Genomic DNA, 6,000 nt, shown 5'->3' with positions numbered 1-6,000 from the left:
TGTACAAGACTTTGTGACCATTTGAAAAAAATGTCCCCATTTTAGACACTTTAATGGCTACTGGCAGCAAACTTGTAAAATCTCAAATGCTCTTTAAGGGGGTGTGAGTTCTCGAGGTTTGATGAGGGATAGGGGGCCAATATAAGGGCCAAGTACTAGCACCCATCACACATCATGTGCGCAAACCCCCCGGCCCCCCCAATCGCTGGAATCCCAATGCCATCGATCAGGTTCTCTGACGATGCTTCGACGATGGTGCCCCGATGAAGAAAAATGCGACACCAGCACATGCCCTAGCCCAGCATGTGCTGCTTCAATCCTCGGTCCGGTCTGATCTTAGATTGGGAATGAACTCCGTATGCCTAAGTCAACCCACGAAACGAACGTGCGGGCACTTAGCCGACCAGAGGGACGGGATGCACAAGCCGAGGATCGATCGGGTCCCCCTCTGCGTGCTGCCGTAACCCTTGTAAATTCATTTTTGCATGCCAAAGCCATTTTTATCGCTTGTAAATTCATACAATGGTCCCTTAAGCCTTCACGTGAAGTTTCATGGCAAGACGACTCATTTTCTATTTTTCATGATTTTTGAAACTTTTTACGGTTTGAGATTTTTTAAAATTTTTTCGAAAGGAGTTTTGGCCCCGAACATGGTAGACATGATCCTTGTATTTTTGTTGGTACGCAAAAAAAAATTCAGCTAAAAACTCGAAGTGTACAAGATTTTGTGACCATTTGCAAAAAGTATCCCCATTTCAGACACTTTAATGGCTACTAGCAGCAAACCTGTAAAATCTCAAATGCTCTTTAAGGGGGTGTGAGTTCTCGAGGTTTGATGAGGGAAAGGGGACCAATATAACGGGCAAGTACCAGCACCCATCACACATCATGTGCGCACACCCCCCGGCCCCCCCCGATCGCTGGAACCCCAATGCCGCCAGTCAGGTTCTCTGACGATGCTCTGGCAATGGTGCCCTGACGAAGAAAAATGTGGCACCAGCACATGCCCGAGCCCTGTATGTGCTACAGGAAACCTCAGTCCGGTTTGATCTTAGATTGGGATTGAACTCCGTATGCTTAGACTGGGAATGAACTCCGTATACCTAAGTCAACCCACGAAACAAGCGTGCGAGCGCTCAGCCGACTAGTGGGGCGGGATGCGCAAGCTGGGGATCGGTCGGGTCACCCTCTACATGCACAGATCCTACTGCCGCAATCCTCGATCTGGTCTGATCTTAGACTGGGAATGAACTCCATATGCCTAAGCCAACCGACGAAAAGAGCGGGCGGGCGGGCGGGCGGGCAGGCGGGTGGACGGGCGGGCACTACGCCGACCAGAGAGATAGGATAAGCAAGCCATGGATCGATAGGGTGGTAGGTGGGTTTAGGCACATCTTCATATTTTTACGTGCCTATGCCATTTTTATGGCTTGTAAATTCGTACAATGGTCCCTTAAGCCTTCACGTGAAGTTTCATGGCAAGACGACTCATTTTCTATTTTTTGGAAGGATTTTTGGCCCCAAACTTGGTAGACGTGATCCTTTTATTTTTGTTTGCATGCACAAAAAAATTCAGCTAAAAACTCAAAGTGTACAAGATTTTGTGATTATTTGAAAAAAGTGTCCCCATTTCGAACACTTTTGTGGCTACTGGCAGCAAACCTGTAAAATCTCAAATGCTCTTTAAGGGGGTGTGAGTTCTCGAGGTTTAATGAGGGATATGGGGCCAATATAAGGGCCAAGTACCAGCACCCATCGTACATCATGTGCACACACCCACCCGGTCCCCCTCTGCGTGCTGTCGATCCTACTACTGCAACCCTCAGTCCGGTCTGATCTTAGACTGGGAATGAACTCCGTATGCCTAAGCCAACCGATGAAACAAGCGGGCAGGCGGGCGGGCACTACATCGGCCAGAGAGATGGGATGCATAAGCCGTGGATCGATAGGGTGGTAGGTGGGTTTAGGCACATCTTCATATTTCTGCATGCGAATGCCATTTTTATTGCTTGTAAAGTGATACAATGGTCCCTTAAGCCTTCACCTGAAGTTTCATGGCAAGACGACTCGTTTTCTATTTTTCACAATTTTCAAAAATTTTTACGGTTTAGGATTTTTTAAAATTTTTTTGGAAGGAGTTTTGGCCCCAAACATGGTAGATGTAATCCTTGTATTTTTGTTGGCATGTACAAAAAAATTCAGCCAAAAACTCGAAGTGTACAAGATTTTGTGACCATTTAAAAAAAGTGTCCCCATTTTAGACATTTTAATGGCTACTGGTAGCAAACCTGTAAAATCTCAAAAGCTTTTTCGAGGGGTGTGAGTTCTCGAGGTTTGATGAGGGATAGGGGGCCAATATAAGGGCCAAGTACCAGCACCCATAACACATCATGTACGCACACCCCCTCGGCCCCTCCGATCGTCGGAACCCCAATGCCATCCGACGATGATGCCCCGGTGAAGGAAAATGCAGCACCAGCACATTCCTTAGCCCAGCATGTGCTGCCGCAACCCTCGGTCCAGTCTGATCTTAGACTGGGAATGAACTCTGCATGCTTAGACTGGGAATGAACTCCGTATGCCTAATTCAAGCCACGAAACGAGCGTGCGGGCGCTCAGCCGGCCAGAGGGGCGGGATAAGCAAGCTGGGGATCGATCGAGACCCCTTTGCATGCTACCGATCTTGCTGCTGCAACCCTCGGTCCGATCCGATCTTAGTCTGGGAATGAACTCCGTATGCCTAAGCCAATCAACGAAACGAGCGGGTGGGCGGGCTCTACGTCGGCTAGAGGGGCGGGATGCGCAAGCCGTGGATCGATAGGGTAATAGGTTGGTTTAGGCACATCTTCATATTTCTGCATGTGAATGCCATTTTTATGGCTTGTAAATACATACAATGGTCCCTTAAGCCTTCACGTGAAGTTTCATGGAAAGACGACTCGTTTTTTATTTTTCACGATTTTTGAAACTTTTTACGGTTTGAGATTTTTTAAAATTTTTTTGGTAGGAGTTTTGGCCCCAAACTTGGTAGATGTAGTCCTTGTATTTTTGTTGGCATGCACAAAACAATTCAACTAAAAACTCGAAGTGTACAAGATTTTGTGACCATTTGAAAAAAGTGTCCCCATTTCAAACACTTTAATGGCTACTGGCAGCAAACCTGTAAAATGTCAAATGCTCTTTAAGGAGGTGTGAGTTCTCGAGGTTTGATGAGGGATAGGGGGCCAATATAAGGGCCAAGTACCAGCACCCATCACACATCATGTGCGCACAACCCCTCAGCCCCCCCGATCATCGGAACCCCAATGCCGCCGGTCAGGTTCTCCGGTGATGCTCCGGTGATGGTGCCCCGGTGAAGAAAAATGCAGCACCAGCATAAGCCCGAGCCCAGCATGTGCTATCGTGACCCTTGGCCCAGTCAGATCTTAGACTGGGAATGAACTCCATATGCCTAAGCCAACCGACGAAACGAGCGGGCGGACGGGCGGGCACTACGTCGACCAGAGAGACGGGATGCGCAACCGTGGATCGATAGGGTGGTAGGTGGGTTTAGGCACATCTTCATATTTCTACGTGCCAATGCCATTTTTTTGGCTTGTAAATTCATACAATGGTCCCCTAAGCCTTCACGTGAAGTTTCATGGCAAGACGACTCGTTTTCTATTTTTCATGATTTTTGAAACTTTCTACGGTTCGAGATTTTTTAAAATTTTTTCGGATGGAGTTTTGGTCCCAAACTTGGTAGACGTGATCCTTGTATTTTTTTTGGCATGCATCAAAAAATTCAGCTAAAAGCTCGAAGTGTACAAGATTTTGTGACCTTTTGAAAAAAGTGTCCCCATTTCAAACACTTTAATGGCTACTGGCAGCAAACCTATAAAATCTCAAATGCTCTTTAAGGGGGTGTGAGTTCTCAAGGTTTGATGAGGGATAGGGGGCCAATATAAGGGCCAAGTACCAGCACCCATCGCACATCATGTGCACACACCCACCCGGCCCCCCGATCGTCAGAACCCCAATGCCGCCGGTCAGGTTCTCCAGCGATGCTCCGGCGATGGTGCCCCGGTGAAGAAAAATGTGGCACCAGCACATGCCCAAGCCCAGCATGTACTGTCGCAACCCTCGGTCCGGTCCAATCTTAGACTGGGAATGAACTCCGTATGCTTAGACTAGGAATGAACTCCGTATGCCTAAGTCAACCCACAAAACTAGCATGCGGGCGCTCAGCCGGCCATAGGGGCAGGATGCGCAAGACGGGGATCGGTCGGGTCCCCCTCTACGTGCTGCCAATCCTGCTGCCACAACCCTCGGTTCGGTTCGATCTTAGACTGGGAATGAACTTCGTATGCCTAAGCCAACCGACGAAACGAGCGGGCGGGCGGGAGGGCCCTACGTCGGCCAGAGAGATGGGATGCGTAAGCTGTGGATCGTTAGGGTGGTAGGTGGGTTTAGGCACATCTTCATATTTCTGCCTGCCAATGCCATTTTTATGGCTTGTAAATTCATACAATGGTCCCTTAAGCCTTCATGTGAAGTTTCATGGCAAGACGACTCGTTTTCTATTTTTCACGATTTTTAAAACTTTTTGCGGTTCGGGATTTTTTAAACCTTTTTTGGAAGGAATTTTGGCCCCAAACTTGGTAGACATGATCCTTGTATTTTTTTTGGCACGCCTAAAAAAATTTAGCTAAAAACTCGAAGTGTACAAGATTTTGTAACCATTTTAAAAAAGTGTCCCCATTTCAGACACTTTAATGGCTACTGGCAGCAAACCTGTAAAATCTCAAATGCTCTTTAAGGGGGTGTGAGTTCTCGAGGTTTGATGAGGGATAGGGGGCCAATATAAGGGCCAAGTACCAGCACCATTCGTACATCATGTGCGCACACCCACCCGGCCCCCCCGATCGCCGGAACCCCAATGCCTCCGACGATGGTGCCCCAACGAAGAAAAATACGGCACCAGCACATGCTCAAGCCCAGCATGTGCTGCTGTAACCCTTGATCCAGTCCAATCTTAGACTGGGAATTAACTCTGTATGCTTAGACTGGGAATGAAATCCGTATGCCTAAGTCAAGCCATGAAACGAGCGTGCGGGCGCTCAACCGGCCAGTGGGGCGGGATGCGCAAGCCGGGGATCGATCGAGTTTCCCTCTGCGTGCTACTGATCCTGCTGCTGCAACCCTCAGTCTGGTCTGATCCTATACAGGGAATGAACTTCGTATGCCTAAGCCAACTGATGAAATGAGCGGGTAGGCTGGCGGGCGGGTACTATACCGGCCAGAGAGACAAGATGCGCAAGCCGTGGATCGATAGGGTGGTAGGTGGGTTTTGGCACATCTTCATATTTTTGCATTGCAATGCCATTTTTATGGCTTGTAAATTTATACAATGGTCCCTTAAGCCTTCACGCAAAGTTTCATGGCAAGACGACTCATTTTCTATTTTTCACGATTTTTGAAACTTTTTGAGGTTCATGATTTTTTAAAATTTTTTCGGAAGGCATTTTGTTCCCAAACTTGGTAGACGTGATCCTTGTATTTTTTTTGGCCTGCACAAAAAAAATCAGCTAAAACCTCGAAGTGTACAAGATGTTGTGACCATTTGAAAAAAGTGTCCCCATTCGAGACACTTTAATTGCTACTGGCAGCAAACCTGTAAAATCTCAAATGCTCTTTAAGGGGGTGTGAGTCCTGGAGGTCTGATGAGGGATAGGGGGCCAATATAAGGGCCAAGTACCAGCACCCATCGCACATCATGTGCGCACACCCCCCGGCCCCCTGTAGACATCCAATTGGGTCCAGGCCCAGATCAGTTGGGCATAGCCCAAATGGGTATAGCCCAATTCAATTTTTTTACCTTATATTTTTTCCCTTTTTTCTTTTTCCTTCTTTTGTATTTTATGTATTTTATTATTTATTATTATTATTATTATTATTATTATTATTATGTATATCTTTATTTTTTTTTCTATTAATATTTATATGTAATTTATTTATATA

This window comes from Durio zibethinus, chromosome 9 (assembly GCF_047325235.1).
Source record: "Durio zibethinus cultivar Kanyao isolate XHJ-2024 chromosome 9, ASM4732523v1, whole genome shotgun sequence".
Taxonomy (NCBI): domain Eukaryota; kingdom Viridiplantae; phylum Streptophyta; class Magnoliopsida; order Malvales; family Malvaceae; genus Durio; species Durio zibethinus.
Note: the sequence above shows the minus strand (reverse complement) of the source record.